At 42.9% G+C, this 20,932-nt stretch overlaps 1 protein-coding gene across 5 annotated transcripts in view; it reads right to left on the reverse strand.

Annotated features, from left to right (window-relative positions):
• KCNIP1 (potassium voltage-gated channel interacting protein 1) overlaps positions 1 to 20,932 on the reverse strand; it is a 295,262-nt gene that overhangs the window by 145,215 nt on the left and 129,115 nt on the right. The window contains exon 2 of one of the 5 annotated variants that reach the window (XM_017738173.1): positions 16,895 to 16,976. The exons of the other annotated variants lie outside the window; for them this stretch is intronic. The gene's annotated coding sequence lies outside the window, so the exon portion shown is untranslated. The remainder of the gene's footprint in view (positions 1 to 16,894; positions 16,977 to 20,932) is intronic. 5 annotated transcript variants of the gene reach the window in all.

Here is a 20,932-nt window from a genome sequence, read left to right on the forward strand (position 1 = left end):
TTGTTCTTTTTTTAAACATTTTTAAAAACTGTTTGTTAAAAAAAAAAAAAAAAAGAAGAGGAAGAAAAAAGGGACAAAGGTATTTCCGTGAATTTCATTATCAAAGAATTTATGAATTTACTTTCCAGCAATGAAATCATAATGTTGACTTTTTCTTTGTACCACAGGGGAATAAGAATACGGAAAAAAAGTTTAAAAGGATTTAAGAACACAAAATAATGTGTCAAAATTGTGCATGGAGATAGAAAATTACAATACTCTCCATCAGGAGGTTTGCACACCTAAGAAAAGATTAAGTTAGAGGCAAATGTTATGTAGTATATTAAGAGCTACAAAAAACTTGAAATAAATTAGTGAAAACTGCAGAAAAAAGTCAAGACATTGCAAAATACATATTCAGCTGGATGTAATGTTTCCTCTGTCTGCAGAGGTTTCACACTTGGGGATTTTTGGTCCATCTGGCATGAAAATAACAGCTGTGATTTAACATCACTTTTTGACATGAAGGAAACTGCTTGTCAGCGCGTCTCAGCACCTCAGCTGTGTGCCTGTATCGTCACTCATTGTAAGATATGGCGCAACAAGCATGTGTTACACCTTGGAGTCATTCTAATCTCAAATGCGTTTTCTCCTTCAATTTGTTTCAGGCCATTTTCTATTATATGCCAAGTCGTGGCATACAACTAGTTTCAGTTATTGCCCAAAAAAGAACTGGAGCTGGAGGTGGCAGAAGAGTGTCTTGGAGAGGGTGCAATAACATGGAAATGCTTCGTTTGAACTCGAAAAGGGCATTTTTTTCTAAGTATGAATGTCAAAAATTGTGGGCTCTTCAGCAGTGACAGGAAATGGTAACTTGAAGAGCAGACTCAGGTTGTGGCACATGGTCTAGGAACATTTTAGAAATTTTGAGGAGAAAACTAAGTACATTCTGCACCTGGATGAAAAATTGCTCATTGCCAGCCCAGTTTGGAGTGAGGAATTGGATGAAGCTCTCCCGTATCTCCAAGAGGAGCCTGGGCCAGTTGGATATCTGGGCATGCAAGCTGCATGTGTCAAGAGGAGGAAATAAAAATCCGAGAGGCAGCAGCGAGGGCATGCTGGTGTTACAGAGATGAGATGGAATCAGGCTCCCCCACCCTGCCAAGTGTTCTAATTACTTGCCTAATGGGCTTCTGCCACCACATGCTAACAAAGCACCGGTCTCTCTACTACACCACATTTAAAAGGGCTCAAAAATTAAACACTGTTTACATGGCAAAATAACAATTTCAGCACTTCCAGTAAAATAACATAAACTATTCCCCCTCCTCTGCCCATCCTCTGCCTCCCATCTCTCAAGTACTTTTCCTGCTTATTCTCTGCACACATAGCCTTTGCTGCATCTAGAGTTCCCATGAAGTGCCATTCCTTAAGCTCTCTGTAGTTAGAACACCTAACACCAACCAAGTATTTAGTCCCTAGACTATGATTTTGCCCTATAACACCCAGTCAGAAAAAATTCAGTTTCTGGGAGGCACCATAATCCTCCTCAAAATATTTCCTTATCTTTGTTGCTCATTACTCATCTCACTGGCTGTGTAGCTGAAGAATTTCAAAGCAAATCCCAGCCCATTTTGCATGAGAGAGGATGCTGGAATATCATCTGACAATGACACTGGGAAAAAAAAAGCAGCCATTAGCATTAAATTATCTGCTCCCAGATAATTTCCCAGATGAATCACCTTAAAAGGCTCTGAAATGGTCTCTCGCTCTTCTTCTTTGCATAACATTTCACTGTACTCTAGACTCGAGGAACTATAATTTATCAGGTTTTTATCTGCAATCAGGGCATTGTTTTTATCAGAGTCCCTGATCATGGGAGAAGTGGCAAGGCCAAGTTTACAAGGTAGGAGGATTAGCATGTAAGCAGCAGAGGTCAGGCCATGGATCCCCTGTGAGAGCAGGGGGCTCTAATAGAAAGCTGAGCATTGTTGGATGCTAGTAATACCCCCCATTACCTCATCTGGGCAGCACACAAGGCTTTTTTCTTTGTGGGTGATTATTCATGAGAAAAGCCCATGGCAAGGCATGGCTTGACCAGCCCAGGCACTGGACAATTGCAGAACTGTCCACCAAGCTCAGAGAGACCACCTCGGGCTCTCTCTTCAATAAAACATAAGCCATCATGGCAACTGCAGTGATTGACATCACGGGATTTTTTTCTGGGTCAGACTTTAGCCTGCTGTGCCCTTTTTCCCTGCTCCAAACCCTGTGCCCACCCCCTCCCAACCCTGCTCCAGCCCTGACCTCTGCACAGCCCCCAGGCCCTCCCCCCTCCTCTGTGGCTCTGCTGAAGGCTCAGGGACTGTGGGGAGAAGGATGTCAGCTGGGCTGAGCTTCCGATCACAGGCTGTACACAGGCCACATTCTCCTGCACAGAAATGTCCAAGACCCTGGAGGAAGGCACCCCGAGCTGCTGCCCCCCCAGTGCCTGCTCCTGCAGCAGGGGACATTCAGCGCCCCGATCCCCTCAGGTGCTCTGCAAGCCCACAGCAGCCACAGGCTGGGTGAGAGGGGACAGCACCCACGCCTTGTTACTTTGTAAGCAGTAGGCATGGAGGTGCTGGAGTCCAAATCAACCTCCTCAACGCCTTGCAGCGCATCTGCCCCACGTCCCCAAGGCCACACTGAGCTGCCACTTCCTCTGAAGATACCTGTCCTCTCCCAGCCCACTCACCGCTCATACCCTCAAAACCAACCCTATTTCAAAACAGCCATACAGAACTTAAGAAAACAAAGTCTTACACCCACAGACAGATGTGAGGATTTTGAAAGAGAATCGCTGCTGTGAGAGCAGGCTGTACATCATGCAGGAGGAATGTCCCTAATTACAATCTCCCAGGCGATGCTGAGTAGCTGCTGCTGAACACACCATGTGAAATTCCAGCTCACTCTCCAGCAAATAGAGATGAACACAGCAAATCCTTGGCTCCTGCTCCACGCCCGTTGGTGGTTTTTTATTCAGGGTAACAAGACTGCTACAAAGCTTATATTTTTCTGCTTACCAAAAGATTTGGTCAAATCAATAGCTTGTGACAAAAGAAAGTAACAAAACCTGAAATAAAACCAAGCGATAAATATGTATGTTTTAAAGAAAAAAAAAAGATTTGCGCAATTCATTATCTCTTATGTTCTCATCTGATGTGATTTTGGGTGGGGAGAAGTGACACAGTGATAACCATTAACAGAGGGCTTCTCAGATGTGTTTTTCAGTGTCCAAACTGCACATTTGGCTTCCATTACAGACAGACAGACCCACAGTGCAGGGTGGCCCGGCCTTAGCCAGCACATCTTCAGGAACCAGGAGCAGGAATTCAGGTGTCTGCCAATGGCTCCCAACCCTACACCTGCAGCCAGCCAGTACTGGGTGGTTCGCTGCACTGGGCTGAATTTTGCCACTTCATGCCCATGCAATGCCAATGCCATCTGGCAGCACCTCCTGAACTTCAGTTTCAGTGTTGTAATAAATGGACCAGGGATCTGTCAGGCTGCCAAGTGAACCATCATTATCACTCAAGATATCATTTAGCACATACTCTACATGGCAGTCAATTGCTTGTGTTACAATCACCTTTTAAAACTGTGACTCCATATATATAATATCCCTACAAGACAATTTTACCTGTTATATTAAACTTACAGATATTTAAAATGTCAGATAATCTTTCATCTGAATTGCATTGCTGTCTCAAACAGTCAATCAGCAGCTCCACACATGGGTTTTGGCTCTCAGGAAAGAGGCCTGAGGAAGTTGCTTTTCTGCATTTGATCACAAATGTTCTATTTGTCTTCAGGTGTGAGAAACTAATTTTCCTGTATGCCACCGTGAGTCCTTTGGACATAGCACCACTGAATGGGAAGCATCACCTCTCCCTGAGATTAGCTCAGCTGGTTAGAGCATGGTGCTAAAAACACCAAGGTTCAATCACAGTATAGGTCATTCACTTAAGAGTTGGACTTGACGATCCTTGTGGGTCCCTTTCAACTCAGAATATTCTGTGATCTGTGATCTATCCAAGACAAGGCAGCTTGTCAAGGTACAAAGTCTTCTCCTTTATGTTACCTTCACTTTTAGTACTGTGTGGTAACCTTTTATTATTATTTTCAAGTAAAACCATTCTTAAAAGATACAATAAATGTGTGCACATTTTTTTAAAAGGTGTTTCTCATTGTTGTATCTGCACTGTGAAAACTCTTGTAGCTAGTAAGCTGAGGAGCCTGGGTTATTATCTACACCAACTTCTGCTTCTCAAAGGCAAGATGGCTGAGTACTCAAGGACATGAGAAGCTCATTCCTCCTCCAGAGCCTCCCTTGTTCGTCAGTCAGGGTTGCTGGTCTCTCCAGCCTCTCCTAATAAAAATGACACCGTGTTTGCACACGTGCCACTCCTGTCACCCAGGTTTCTCTCTGCTTGCAGCAGGACAACAGGCAGTGTTATGGCCCCAAGGGCTGCCAGAGGAGCCAAGCTGGTCTACAGCTATGTCTGGAAGCTCTGCTCCACGTAAAAAATCTCTTCCTATACAATAGCACGTGAATTGCTGGATTTCTTACTTGGCTACAGAGCCTTCTGATACAGGCTCACTGGCCACGCTCTCCATACACACCAGCATTCACACAACCACTTATACTGTTCTTGGGGACACTGTGACCCCAGCAAGGGCACCCCACATGGCTGTGCCATGGCTGTGCCCAAGCCTCCCCCTGCTTATGGAGCAGGTCACTGGTTTTGGCTCAGCCATTCGTGCCAAGCCTACACAGAAGCTGCAAACCTTACCTTCCCCACCCAGAGGGGTTTTGCCAAACTTCATTCATTCCCCAGGTTAGTAGTAGGGGGTGGGGTTTTCAGCACTGTCCATTTTATACCATTCACATCATGGCTGGGGATGTGGTCTTGGCAGGAAGACAAGGTTGGATATGGAAAATTTGCCATTTTGTCTGCCTGGCTCGGGCTGGAGGGTGTGCTGGACCAGGGGTCAGGACCGTGCTGCCTCTGGGCACTGAGAGCCTCACTGCGCCACTGCCACCATGGTGAGAGAGAGACACTGCCAGTCAGTCTTTTGGCAGTACAGCTCATTCGGACAAACTAGCTTCCAGGTTTTTGTTTTGTCCCTGCTTTCCATTATTTTTTCCTTCTGGGCTGAGGGGAGAAAAAGCTAAGCTGCAGAAGCTCTCCACCATTCTGCCTTTGTTGGAGGCCACACAAAGTGCTGCCTGGATGTTCAGTGGTGAATACCTTTTTTGTGGCTAGAACACGGTCTCTCTCTCTTTTGTACATTCCTTGTTATTAATATTGTTGTGGTTATTGTAATTTTCAATATATTGTTATTCGAAATTTTAATCTCTCCTGGTGTTTCCTCCATTATCAGAAGGGGCAAGGGAAAGGAAGCACCTCGAGTGGGTTTAATTTTTGACCTGGGTTTACATCTGACCTATGTCTGGTGAAAATCAGTGCTACAACACAGAACTAGCCTTGGCACTCCCTGCCACAAGATGCCAGTGCCGCTTCCTTTGCTGTGTTTGAGTAGAGAAGAGGAGACACTGCAAGCAGCAAGATAAACAGCTCAGAAGTAATACTGATACTTATAAGAGTTCAAATCTAATCCTGGAATGCACAGCTTTGATAGCCAGGTCACGTGCAGCCCATTGCAAACCCTGACACTGTGCTCCATAAGTAGCAGCCCCATCCCCCACCACAGCCAAGGCTATCTATTCCCTGGACACTGTTAGGTGGAGACAGCAACTGAGGCAGGTGTGTATGACTGCTGAGAACAGGAAGAGCTGAAAGATTGGTGCTTGGAGCACAGGGAGGTGCTGAGCACTGCAGCACACACAGGGCTCGAGGGGAGCCAGGGCCCCAGGGCCCGTTCAGAGCACAGCAGAGCCATGGCTGTCATGCCCGGCTCCCCTGAGGCTTGGGAGCATTTTATCCCTGTTCCCCAGACATGGCAGCAGGAGTCAGCTCTGCCTCTCCTGTGCCACTGGGTTTGATGCTAATTGCCTTTACTGCTGCCGCGCTGTTGTTTACATGTCTCTGTTATTAGACTGCTTTGAGGGGAGCTGGTTTAACACAACATGTGACTCCTGGGTTTGTATTAACTCTGTGTAAGCATCAAATGACCAACCCAAGAGATACATTGTACACTCTTGTCCAGCTTTTTTTCTGAACTCCCAGAAATGCTTAATGAAGTTGCCATCTCATGAGGCACCTCAGACCAGTTCATAGACTGAGATTTCTGTGTCTCTTCTATAATGCAAAACATTTCACATTGGCCGCAGTGTTGTTACAGCAGTACAGTATTGTAGAGTTGGACAAGAAAAACAATTTACATGACAAGTCCCAGCTTGAGACATACAGGATGCAATTCCAGGGGACTTCAGGAAATTATGTGCAATTGTGCACTAAAGCAGATACTGTGCTGAGAATGAGCCCTGGATTCTGGCAGAGTGATCTTCTGCCTCCTTCGTAACCTGTCATTTCTCCTGCAAATGTGTGCACATTCTGAACTAGTGCTCATGAAGGAAGCTGCTCTTTGTGGGAGAAGTGACAGTTTACAAAGCAGCCTATTGTTCTAATGTCTCTAGCTGTTTTGTAGGTGGCAGAGGCTCAGCAAAGTCCAGCCTAAGAATCTGTCCAACATCAGGGCATGCCCAAGGTCGCACCGTGAAGCTCTTAAACTGAATGAGGCAGTGGCATTATTTCCAACAGAAATTATGTGCAGTTTGTTGCCCTTAAATAACTCACATTTAAGAATTTGATGTGCTATGGTCACAGAAGACCAGTGTAAGAGAATATAATTTCCTTTCTGCAGGACAACTACTATGTACCTGCAGCAGGGTCAAAGTCCCTTGACATCACTTGGGGCAGACCAATACCAAGCAATGCATTTGTAGCCTCCTTTTCTTCAGTTTTCCACACATACCTTTTAGCCAGTAAGATGATGAATAGCACAGACATTCACACACTGTACTATCTCAGAGCATCATCATCTATTTGTTATGAGAAAGAACAATTTCTCTATATGCCAAAACAAAATGAAACAAAACAAAAATGCAGTGGAGTGATAGTTTTCCTCTTTCTTCCCAGCATGAGTCAAGCACTGTTAAAGACCTGAACACTTCAAGTACTAAATTTGACTCTGTATTTCCCATTGTCAAGGTACCTGACAAGCTCCAAAGCCATTCAAGAGAAGTCACCAGACACTAGGATCTAGGTCCTAATTTTTGTAAATGCTCTCAAAATTAGCTGACGTATAAGGGTAACCCAGTCTTTACAGCCTTCTGCTCTGGGACACAAATTAGCAGTTCTCACCTCTATACCTGTTTCCTATAGACAATGCTGATCCCCCATCTCCCCTTTTGCTGCATGGCAGTCTTAGCCAGACACAGACCAGCCACCCAGCAATGCAACCAACCACCAAAGCTCTTACCTATTTGTGGTTTTTTAGCCCAGAGCTATTCTGCTCTGTGCACAAGCCTACATAAAGGTACTGCTCCATCCCTTCCTCTATTTTGAGCAGATGGCTCTTGAGAAGCACAGCAGAGCCAGCTACAAAAAGAAGGTCTAATTAAGCACTGTAGCCGTAACAAGGACATGCACAGTTTTGGAACTGAACAGACTCATTTAGACTAGACAGCCTGAGCAAGCAGGTAACAAAAGGTGTTGGGAAGTTATTAGAAGTATTGCCATGTGCCTGCATACTAATTAGCAATTTGGAATTGCAGTGAGTCAAATTATACCAAACAACACTTTTCTTCTTCCATCAAAGACTGTCCTTTTTCAAAATCAGAGGCTTTCCAATAATTAGTATACATTTCTCTTTTTATCCAGTCTTCCCCTCCTCATTCATTTTGTGGTCTTCATTTAGGTCTTCCGGATTTTTTTTTATCCTTTGTCGTTTCTTTTGGAAACAGTGAAGCCTCAGGCATGATTTACAGCTCTCTCCATTTAAGCACAAAGACTCACATAGGAATGTGTACTGACACATAAAACGGAAAAATAGAAAAAGGGGAAGAAAAAAGCAGAAGCTGGAAAAATCAGAATAATAATTTTCCAAAAGGAAGGAAACATGAGTAGTGCTTTACAGGTTTTACCCCAGTTTATAAGGATATAACGCATAGAAAGATGGGGGACTCGTGCCCTGGGTGAGATAGATGAATGTTGTGTTCAGGCTCCACTCATGGTCTGTATTGTGATGTACCCAACACTTGCACAAGGCACCACTGCAGAGGAGCACCCTCAGCCCCAGCTCTGGTGATGTTTTGAACTTTCTATTTTGTTCTCCTTGACCTTATCTAAATTTCACTTTTACAATACAACAACAACAACTTCTGCAGAGCCAGGCATGCCGCTTTTATGGCAATAATGAAAGCACAAATATTGGGCATCCTACCACTGTCTCTTGCTGCACAAGGAGCCGGTCTGGGCAGTGGAGGAACCCTGGAGCACGTGCTAGACACTGGTGACACTGCTAGACCTCCCCTGATAAAGGAAACCCTACGTTCCTCCAGAGCCCCATCCTGTGCCCTCCACTAGGTGCTCTCCTAGTGCAGGGACATCATGGACAAGCTGAAGCCAGGACAGGGCATTTTACAGGTCCTTAAATCTGATTTTCTAAAGGCATGAGGTGTACAGGAACTAAGCTCCAAATCCTTAAGCTGACCAGTGACTCAAAACTCTTAAATCCTTACAGCCCTTCTGCAAAGAGACTTGACTGCAGGTTTGTGAAGGGATTTAACTACCTAAAGCCACAGTCAGGTGACCCCATACCCCTGCCAGAGGTTTGTACCGTGGCCTGGGAGCAAGGCTCTCCTCTCCCAGGTTATCATTTTACAACTGTATTTTCAGGCTTGACTCTCCCCATTTTCATAGTGAAATGCAAGAAGCAGGATCCTTTTAAATCAGAAACCTTACCAATTGTTCTCTGCTACCCAGATGGGAAAGTGACTAAAAGAATAGTAACACCTGGGTCACGTAGAAGCATTTTGACGTGTCAGGAGCTTTTAAGCAATTCAGGGCCATCTTTTCCCTGAGGTGTACCTTCTCCATCTCTGCTACCAGCTGAGCTGACTCCACAAAAGACTGAGTCCTGTAGAGCTAGGAGTAGTAAAGGATAACCCCTTCACTTTACAACTCCCTGCACATGGGACACAGCTCCTCCAAGACAGCATCCCTTGAAGGTGACTCTCACTCCCCTGGGACCCCAAAAGCTGTCCCCATGAAGCCAGAGCAGGAGCTCGGCTCCCATGAGCCACATCTGCTCCCATTCAACAGCAATGAGTGCTGTGTCTGGGTCTCTGTTTCAATTACCAGGAATAATACTGAAGTGCTTTTAGTGGAAACAGAGAGAATTATTGATGGTAACAGTAAAATTATTTTATCCACAGAAGTCAGAGACAGCATATACAGTCTATCAGGAACATTTACGCTGCCACAGAGATTAAAATATTTTCGTTAAAAATAGCATCTACAGCATTATGCAGTTGGATACATCTTGAATTGATCTGCCATGATAAGAAAAATGCTTTCTGCTTCATGTTTGCCTTCTTAAACTCTGATTCAGTGGAAACAGAGTTTCCCAGGCAGTTCTGAAGTCACCCTTCTTGCTTTGCATGGCATCAGGCTCCCAGGGCAGGGAGAGGGAAGCACTGTTCCTCCCAGAGCTGTGTCAAGATGCAGACCTACTATGCTCTTCATTCAGAGAGGCAGTGAGCACGCTCTGCACCACAGTCACAGCCCCGAGATAAATTCCAATAATGAAAAAGTCACAAGAGCAGAAGAGAACTGCCTCCTTGGTCACAAGGGAGATAAACTGGACAAGAGCACAGGTATAAATCAACGCAATTGGTTCAACAGAGATTACAGACAGCAAATGTTAATTTGCAGTGTAGAGGCACACAGAGTGCAGTGATCAGGATAAAATAACCAAAGCAGCTTGGGAATGAAATCTTTTGGTTTTTTACAAGCTGAAATGAATTTACTTCATTTTCCTGAGGGAATGCAGATTGCTGTCGTGCATCTTTTGTTCCCGCGTCCAGAGAAGATATCCTTTCCTAAGCCTGCTCTCTCTCTTGAAATGATGCCTCTAATTTGGTGCAACAGATTTTGTGCTGCAGTGAATACATCCTCCAAAGGTATTGTTCTGAGCAAAAGAAAGTAATCTGACTCACTGGAAAAGTTTATATAACTGACTAGACCACCTTTGAGCTTGATTCTGTTGATTTCCCACCCAACTGAGAGTGCAGCCTCTTAGCCACTCCTTTTCAGCACACACTAGTGTAGTTCAAGACAGCGTGAAAACCTCCAGGGCCCCACTGTTCCTGCCCTGCTTTGGGTCCCAGACCTGCCATGCATCCTTCTCTAGAACAAGTGATAGATGCTGGCCAGAAACCAACCTATATCAGCCTTCAAGCAGGTAGACACAGGCAGTCCTGAGCTATGGTTCTATAGGCTGATACACAGCAGCAAGGGAGTTCCAGTTAATACCAACACAATATTAAATGCCTCAGGCCATTTTGATGAAAGTGTTAATATACAGATCAAAATGACCATAAAATATGTAATTTTTTATTGTTCATAATAAAAATGAGCTTCTGGGAAATTATTTTATTTTCTGGAAACTGTGTCCTCACTTAAGAAAATTGCTCTCAGCCAGCTCTCTCTCTCCCAAAGGGTTCTTATTCAATAACACCTCAGTGAGACTCTGTGCACGGTTGCCAGGGGACCATCACAGAGTAAAATGTAAATAATTTCCTAAATGTATCTGTTGTATTTTAAATTCACTTCCAACAACCCCCTTCTAGACACAGACTGCTGTCTTTCCATTAGAAACAGTTTGCCAACTTTTCCATCATCTGGGAGCTAATCAAGCAGAATGACAGCTATTCCAATGCCAAATGGAGGAAAAGTAATGATGAGTGTGAAGTAGACAAGCACAGACTGTGCAGCCTTCCATGCCAAATATCGATCTGCTTATCAAGCTGCACAGCTGTTTGGAAATACAGCAGTTCATCTGTTATGAAATTCTCTTTCAGGCCTGAGAAGAAGCTGAGGAGCTTGGCTCCTAGACTTTCTCAGTGAGCAGACCCTGCACAGGTCCTGCCCCAGGGGGCTCAGGCATTGCTTGGCAGCTGCACTCTTGGATACTCCTGTTGCTTTGGATGTGGAAATCCTTGTTCTAAACCAGCTCTAAACCAGAATTGTTTAGGTAAGCATGGGTTGTAAAAGGAGCAATTATCTTAACTGTATTTGTAAAAGAAAGGAATTTATTGTTATGAGAAGCACTGCTGTAGAAATCATATGAAGAAGAGGCAGTTTTAGCAGAATATACCCACACATAAAAGCACATAAGCAATAATAATGGTCGCATCTGGGAAATTTTTGGGATTTTCAGCAAGATACCCAGGATGAAAACACAATGATGAAAACATAGCTTGGGATTGGAGCCATGTTTTTGCAGCTCACTGCACGTGTAAGCCTTCCTTAAGACTAGAGAGGGGTTTTTTTCAGCTGCTCAGATTGTGCTTGACTGGAACAGTTCCAGATTCAGGCATGAGGCCACTGTAACACAGGGCTCACAGCTTGTGATGTGGTGCACAAGCATAACCTCCTGCACAGCTGAGGGCCAGACCAGTGATGCCGTGACACTGCAGCCAGAAATAACCCTCCTTCCCACCCTGGTTCTCCTCCATACCGAGGCAGTTGAGCTGGTCTCTGAAAATAGCAGTTTCTGAAGGGGTTCTCAGGGATGAGCTTAGCCAGGATATCTAACATATTATAATAACATATTATGCACTTTGCTAGTGTGTGTGAGTCATCCAGGTTCTTTCTAGTCAAAAACAGTGGAAAAGCAGTGATTCATCTCCTACCAAAATAGGTGCTCAAGGGAGGTGGGATGGAAACTTGCGTGGAGCTACTTGTCTTCCAGGGAGCTCCAAGAGCTCTTTCCTCACTAGCCCAGGCACAGCTCAGAACGTCCATACTTCTAATTTATGTAAGACTATTATGCAAGACTAGTTAACCCTAGCCTTTGCAAATTGTTATTGAACAGCATGGGAAACCAGGAATAAAATGAACTAACAAAGAACAAGGCAACTAAAAATCTACCTATGTTCTGTAAAAAGTTTAGCAGACTCCCCTCTGTACCTGCATGGATAGGTAGAGCCAGAAGGCAGGGAGGCAAAAGTCTTGGTTTGGACAGCATCTACTTTGGAAGCACAGGGTATTTTGACTGCTTTTGAGCTAGATTTGGTGGAAGAGATCCTACCTCAAGCTTCAGTAGAGAAATATGAAAAAGAAGCCATCTGAGGAGGAGTAATGGGCTCAGAATCAAGGTTAATTCAGTCATGGTCCAGAGGTGCAAATTCTGTGCATCACTCTGAAGTCCACCAATACTGCAGGGTGCTTGCAGCAAAAAGCTTTCTTGCTCCTTGTTTTACTCCCATGAATTGGAATACAGCTGGATTAACTCCCAGATTGGCATTTCTAGGTCTGCTCCTGAATTACAACCTTTAAGATACTCCTCACCAGCTTGATGGCTGCCCTAGGCCCTTAGCCAGGGTCTAGGTGACAACAAGGCAAATCCTGGGGCAAGTCATGCAGAGCCAGACTCATACCCATCTTCCTTGGTGCAGCTGCTGGCCCTGCTCACAAGCCTGCTGTGCATTAAATGCATAAATCCAACCATTGCACAGAATTTCTCAATTTCATCCCAACTCAAAATTAATTTGAATGTTAAAACCTCTCTCTTCTCTTTTCATACAGGCATTTCTGTTTTACTAAATACTGCTCTCTGACCCTTTCCCTCACAGCAGTAGATATTGCCAAATTAAAATGATACACAGTTGTTGTTAATAGTACTAATTATTGTTGCTAATTGTAACAAGATGATTAAAAAGTACGCAGTACTCAGTGTTCCTTTGAATTGCCTTTGAATTGCATGAGAGTGATTTACATTTCTGCTTAGCATAGATGGCACCAGAGTGAATAGCTGTATTTTAACAGTGCTTATGCAAAATATAATATGGGAAAAGAAAGGTGCATAGGACTTACTCACTTGCACTGTCAGTGAGAACATGCTTCAACAACTGTGGCAAGTGTTAAAAAGAACCGCACAGGTGAATAAACAACAAATAAATAAAACAAAAAGAGAAATTCAAGCCCTTATTTTCCAGATTTAAGCTCAAACATTCAGATGGCTCCCCGCTGTGCTTTCCTTACCCCTTGCCAAGAGATTATCTCTTAGGGTAATTTTGTTCACTAAATACTGGTTTAACATTGAGTTAGTACTGTCTTACACAAGGAAGAATTTGCAAATGGAAGGAGAGATCCCCTTTGCCTTCTTAGAACTGAACCATGATTTAGGATCCAATATAAAGCAGCAAATTCTATTTGGACAGGACACTGAAAAAGCTTGAGGGAATGAAGAACAACAAACCCCTCCAAAACCACAAACAATAAACCATTGTGGATTCTTTCCTTGATAAACAAAGTTAATCATTGATATAGTTTGAAAAGGACCAGCTGCTTCATCTTTTGCTATCACATCTTTGTCATGCTAACTCAGTTGAAGAGGTAAAAACAAGCCAGAATAGTGAGTAGTGAGGCAATATATGTACTTTGAAATCTCAAATGGTTGTGGTCTCAAGTACATTGTTCTTAATTCCTAATTATTTTGATTTGTTTGATACCTATCTGTAAACACATTGGGGACATCCTCCTTGGTCCTTGGTCACCAACACCTCTAATTTGCCAGCATGTGCCAATGATGTGGCACAGATTTTCTTACAGAAGGTTTTAAACAAGAACAGATATTTGCCTCTGGAAGGCACAAATAAATCTGGGCGGTTTTATAGATACTTTAGAATCAGGGAGAGAAGGATTCTTAGTTATGTACTAGCAGGCATTTAGGGCTGGACAGACCGAAACTGTAAGGAACCGCCTACTCTATTTTCTGAGGAAAATTCTTTAGGCAAGCAGAAAGACTCACTCATTAGAAATGTACTCTTAACATTAATTAACTCAGTGAACTCAATTTACCACGGTGCCCCAGTAAAAAGTGATCCCTGCCCAACTGACTGTACACCTCGATGTACAACAACTACAGCCCAGCAGCACTTTTCCCAGCTACTACTACTGCACCCAACAGGGGTGCAGCCTGTACACCCTAAGGGTACGGCTGGACCAGCTGATATTATCAAAGTAGTTCACTCAGTGAACTTCAATCAAAATAGGTTTGGGAAGTCCTGTGTTAATTTCCTGGGTTTGCCTGCTTTAGTTTGCATTTTATATCAGGTTTTTTCTCAACACAACCCAGGTGCTCTCCTACGGAAAGGGAACCCAAAATCTTCTTGAGATAAAACAATTACTAGAAACAGGAGTTCACACCTATGTTCAATTTTTCCTTTCTAAATTTGATTCCAAACCTCAATCAGTGAAATTAGCAATCATATTATTACTTTATTTATTATCTCAGAAAGGAACAGTTTTGATCCAGTTCATCCTATTCCTTTTAGACAAAGCAATTTAATTCATTTATAAAGGATTTCAAACTGTTGGTACCTCATCTCACACTATAATCTCAGACTTGCAGATAGATTACATCACTTGCCCCCCACCAAATGTGCATGCATTATTGATTTTTCCAAAGCCTCATGAATAGGGTAGTTGGTAATCATTAAAAATTAAAGAGAATACTGCTGGCTGGCAAAAATAAGGGCAAATTTTGCTCTTGGCTCTATTGCCATTCCCCTGCAGCAGAGCTGGGACCTTTTTATTGCAAAAGAGAAAGGAAAATAAGGAGCATTGCCTCTCTGTGCAGCAGACAACTGCCAAGAGCCACTCTGGATTAGGTACTCCTCCAAGGGAAACCACAGGGGTAAAGGAGGTGCCCACTGCAGTGCAGCCTCCTGTGCTCAAGCTCTAGGGCAAGCTGCTCCCTGTTACTATTCTCTACCATTTTCACTCTGCACTGTGTTTGCCTCAGGAATAACCTTCTAGACCCACCAACATACAAGACGTTTACGTGGTCACTAAGGAGGTTCATCCTATGGTCACAGCATAAACTGCTGTGGTCCTTTATTATTTCCAAGCAGATGTTTGCTCAGAGGCAATTTAAATGTTTGGGAAATGTGTCATTTTCATAATTATTCCTGGCAGTATTTCATAAGCACATCATGGTTCCCCAGCACAGTCAGTCAAATCTTCCTGGTGCCTGTCTCCACCTGCTTGCACACACAGTGGCTGCTCCACCAGTCATTTCCAACTCTGTAAGTTATGTAGGTCCTGGGAATAATTAATTTTAAATTCTCTCTTTGTAGAACAAAACTCTGGCAGGGACCTGGAATCACAGTCACATTATCTAGCTATTTGTGAGGCCATTCCAATAATGAAACACACATCCCTCTGGAAATTTTACCAGCTCAAGAAAAGACTTTTAACTGACATTTAAATGTCAAGCTACTATATTAAATGTTATGGGCATTCCATTGCTCAGCCCAGTTGAAGTATGAACATACCAAATGCTCCTTAACAATCAGCCATATTAAAATTTCATAGTCTTTGGTACCTGGAAGGACAACTACAGATGATATGTTTAACTGGGCTGATGGATATCTACCTGATTCTGTTGCACGAATGCACCCAAATACATCTTCAGTGCGCCACTGGGAGTCTATCAAAATAATTATTTTAAGGATAATACATTCATTCTTTCTGAAAAAGTCCTGTTCCCAGAGTCATACTGATTTTTTGCTTTACTTACTCTAAGCCTGCCCTTATCCTACTGGTTTCCTATCCTATCCTATCCTATCCTATCCTATCCTATCCTATCCTATCCTATCCTATCCTATCGCATCCCATCCCATCCCATCCTGTCCTATCCCATCCTATCCTATCCTATCCTATCCTGTCCTGTCCTTATCCTGGTACTGGATATAGTGGTATACTGGTATCCTACCCTACCAAGGGAAAACTTGCTCTGTTCATCTTAAAAGAGAGTAGTAAATCATTGTCCACAGCTGTGGGTTTGCCCAGAAGACTGTCAGTGGTGCTACCCCATGTACAATCTACATTTATTTGAAATGATCCCTTAGCCCTGTACATATAATTCAGAAAGCAGACTAAGCATTAATTTCTCTGAATTAAAGCAATACACTGAAGTCCAATAAATTATTTTAACAGAATTTAAAATTAATTGGTGACACTTGGCAAAACCAAGAACACATCTTTCAAAGCTGCAAAAATAGTCTAAATGTAAGAGCAGATAATAGACATAAAGTACCAAAGCCACCTAGGGAGCAATGCAAGATTCAGATCAATATTTAATGTTCCTAAACCCATCTCCAGAGAGCCTGCCTTGACTGTTAGAGAGCAGATCACAATAAAAGTCATAGCCATGGTATTTGATAATATTTGTTAGCGTTTATTAATATTGCACAGTCATTTTTGGCAGCACGTGTAGTGTGTCAAATTGTAATTTTCATTAGTCAGACTTGCATTACCATAGCTATTGGCCAAAACCTCAAATTTCTTGAGCTCACCTAGAACCCCAGCTCTCTACCCTGGTGACAGCAGGCTTTCACCATACAGCCACTGGTGTGGGGGATGGGGAATCAGCTCTGGAAAGGACTGATATGCGCAGCATTGATCCCTGCAGTCTCCCCCTTTGGAGAGGGGCAATCAGAGAGGGACACCCATAGCAAGAGGGCACTCCTCTAATTACCCTCTGATGCCATCTGCACAGGGGGTTAGCACTCAAGAAGCAATACTGCTTCTTCACCCATGCCCCTTTGGCCCGACAGCTGGAGTGACTGATGATACAGAAAGACAGCAAGCACCCCATTCCTGGAGGGCAGTACCTGTGACACCAAACACCTTTGCTGCTTCCCCCAACTCTGACACTTGCAGTCTCAAGCAGGTCTGCAGTCTTTCATTAAAAACCTGTTAACAGACACCAAAGATCAGATGTTATCGGAGAAAGCGAGCTTTTTCTTACACATCTCTAGGAGTACAAAAATAATGAAAATACAGGATATAATTAAGACATCTAATCTTCCTAATCTTCACTGCCATGTAAACGTAACTCTTTTCAAATAGGCATATAGGCCTGTATTATTGGGTGAGGGACTCTGTGAAGATTATACAGTGATTAAAGAAGCAAGTCAGACTTGTTTGAAAAAGGCCTGAACTGATACTAATAATTACAAAAAGATGTAGCAAATGACTTGGTATCAAGCAGCTGACAGTTCTCCCAGCTTCTCTCCTGCTCTTCTCAGAAACGGCAGAGGTGCTGAATTTAAACACTGCTTCCAGTATTGTCACTGATAAATAACCATATCATGATGAGCACTGAACCATGCTTCACTGGGGATGTGAACTCTACATATTTTCTACTCCTTTCAAGAACTAAATGATTAATTTCTATGTATTGTATAAGACTGAAAAACTGTGGAATAGTTTTTATAGTAGACATCATTTGGCTGCTAGGATTCATTAAAATATCTTTGTATTATAACACAGCTGAGGAGCAGCACAAGCCAAGGAATTTAGCAAATTTACCATGGAGTTCCTGTCAATAGCAGGACTCTGCAGTTGTCACATTGATGGAGTTAAATGAGATTCGTGGCTGGGGCAGAGACAATCACACAGCTGCCATCAGCCATCATCTCAGTTTTGACAAGCAAGACAGGATTATTATTTTGTACCTGTGCCAAAGCAGACAATTAAGCTATAATTTTAATGATTACAGCTGATATTATGGAGTAGAAATGCCCAGAAGATCTATGTAATCTATGCATACACATCACCAGCTTTCTATGTTCTGGCTTTCTTATGAAAATACCCTATGTGGAAAGCTATCTGTGGTCATTTGAGTCTCTGCTATGAATTTATCCACATTACATGCTTGCATACTGAAGATTTAGCAGGTGCTCCAGCTTTTTTTAACCTGAGCAGTAGAACAAATTGGTCCTGCTTCCTTCCAGCCCTGGCTGTCAGACCCAAGGATGCTCATGGTCCCTCTTCTGTCCATGAAACATGAATGGACAGGGCAATGCCCTGAGCCTTCAAGCCCTTGGACAGCTCTGGACCAGTGTCACTCTCATGAGGAGCTGGCAGAGGACAGGCATTTCCCCCAGGCAGACATAGGAAGGATGAGAGGAGGATGTACAGGTGCATTCTGCATGTACCGCAGAATATCATCCTGGAGGTGCATTTGTTGCTTTCTGTATTCAAGGCTTACAGGAAAAATAGGCTGTGCAGGACAGCATTGCGCTCAGTCCTAACAGCTACCGCAGCTGGAGTAAGAGGAGTAGGACCTTTGTGTCCACCAAGTTATTGGGGATCCATTTTTTCACACGTTAGGGCCAATGTGGCATCTAAGCCCTTGATACTGTGACTGCTACTTTCCTGCTTGTAGTTGACTTTCTATTAAAAGTCCCATACTACATTTCAAATTGCTGCTCAATGTAGCACAGAAATAGCTAACATGATGGGAATAAAGAATGCGCTACCTTCAGGATGCCTTTCTATGGTTTGCGCTATAATTCATGCTCCTTCCTCTAAAATCTCAGTGGAGAAAAGTATTTAAAAGAAGGTTACACAGACTTTTTGTCCTGGTGCTGCCTGCGAGCCCCAGGATCTGTGCATGGGCCCTCTGAACGGAGTGCAGAGCTGTCTGGGGCAGGAATGTACTGCATCCCTTCTCCAAGCACCTTCCTGACCAGATAAACCAGGTGGCAAATGGGCATTTGCCAGAATGGATAAATAAACTCAGTAAAACTCAGAGATGCTCCTGCTAATAGTTTCTTTTTCCTTTGATCAGTTTAATTGTCATCACGCTAACTTTCTTAATGCTTATAACACACTTATTCTTTTCAGAGGAAGAGCCTTGCTCTTAAATGGCAGTTTGGGACAGCAGTTTCCCCAAAATGCCTCTAGCATGGCTAAGCTGATGTCTCACACATGGACCACCATTCCCTATTTTATTCCACAACAATAAAATGACACTACAGACATGCTTTGCTGTTGTCTACTGTATTTATGATGATTCTATACACAACTGTGATGCTGAATCATTGCTGGCTATTGGAAATTTCTCATCCTTTAGAAAGGAATGCCTTTGAATGGCATCAATAAGTACTGTTCAAAACATGAAAAAGAATCCCAGACCTTTCAAGAAAGGACAACCAATATTTTTGCTTTATTTATCCATTCAGGAACACATCAGGACTAATTAACTCAGGACTAGCATAATCTGATAGAGTAAAAAGGATCTAAAAAATTACAAAATTAAAAGAAGCCTAGTTTGCCTAACATCAGCATATAGATTTAAAAAAAATAAAAGATACAAACCAGGGTCAGTATTGACTCCATATGTCCTCAGTTTTTAAAAACAATCTATCTTTGATTATTGAAATGCAGTGGCTGGCACTAATATTTCAGGCATGTAAGTAGGTTCCAGATAAATTGATTTCATAATAACTTCTGTGTCCAAGTAAAAAGGCTGTGATGTAGAGACGTAACAATAAGACAGCAATGAATTCTTTTTACTCTCACAAAACCACAATTTCACTTAGATAAATCTGGTAATTAATTATACCAACTGCAGAATATCTATTATGATTTCAGTATCTTAACAGAACACTTTAATCAATGGGTAAAGAGCAACTCTAGCACTTTAGGCCCTCAAACTTCAATGTAGGGAGCATTTAGTTTCTGCTGAATCCAACAATGCCTGAGGACTGTCACCAGAAATTAGACCATTAAAATTTGACCTTAAGTAGCTTAAATTTTATAGTCTCCTCAAATATAATTTCTGATTTTTTGCCTTCTAACCTTACAAAATAAGGTGATTGAAGCAAATTGTAAATATTCTGCCCAATGCATACAATAAAGATAACCAATGCAAGCATTGAGAAGTAATCATATTACACTTGTAATCAGAGCAAAAAGCATATAAGGTGTCTTATTAAGTCCAGCACCATTTTGGTAGCTGCAATATCTTGTCCCTTGTTGACTTTTGCTTATTTCTGTCTCTAGAGATGGAAGAAAAGGTATTGCTTGCAGAATGTGCTGTCTCTGTTAATCTAGTTATGCATCCACTGTTCCATATTCTGCACAATCAGTAATTTTCTAGTAACATGAACCGAAAGCACAGTATGCAGAAGGGAACAGGAAAACTCCTCACTATGTGGGCACCACATAACCAGCTGAGACATCTTTAAATTCCCTGGGAAAGATCAGGCTGCCAGCAGTGGACATGACTGCAGTCTGCCTGAGGTCCATCAGATGTATGTATGACACTATTGAAAAAGGGGAAGAACTGATTTCTATGCTCCATCACCAGTCCCACCAGTGCCCATGGGGTGCTGTTCAGCTACAGTATTCCCTGCAGTATAACAAGCGGGATGGGCAAAATTAGTCTACTGGCTTAGCCTGTTCTTTGGCTGTATATCCCCCCTTGGAAAAATCCATCTTTTCATTCTTTGGATATTGCAAAGGATGAGAAGAAAAAGGGAAATGGGCCCAATTTCCTCTGGAAACAAGCCTTCCAGGAGATACCCCTCTCTACATGCCTCCCCATCACTCCTGCACCATAAGAACTTTTGCATGTTCCAGGCTCAGTCCAACCAATTTAATCTTCTGGTGGGGAAAACAAAAGAGCAGTCCTTGAGGAAAGTTAAAACTCCTACAGGTGCCATAAAAATAGCTACTATATGAGTAGCAGCCAGAGGAGAAACTTGCTGTAAGTACCTCCATGGAAGAAAGAGCTCCATTCTCAGAAACCATTACAGATTCTGTGTGAGGAACACAAAGTACAATGTTGCGGCTGAAGGCAAAGCTCTGTTCACACCAGCCCCTGCAGGGACAGCCCAAGCAGCTTTTTGACCTGCCAC

The sequence above is a fragment of the Corvus brachyrhynchos genome, unplaced genomic scaffold (assembly GCF_000691975.1).
Source record: "Corvus brachyrhynchos isolate BGI_N302 unplaced genomic scaffold, ASM69197v1 scaffold616, whole genome shotgun sequence".
In the NCBI taxonomy this organism is placed as follows: Eukaryota; Metazoa; Chordata; class Aves; order Passeriformes; family Corvidae; genus Corvus; species Corvus brachyrhynchos.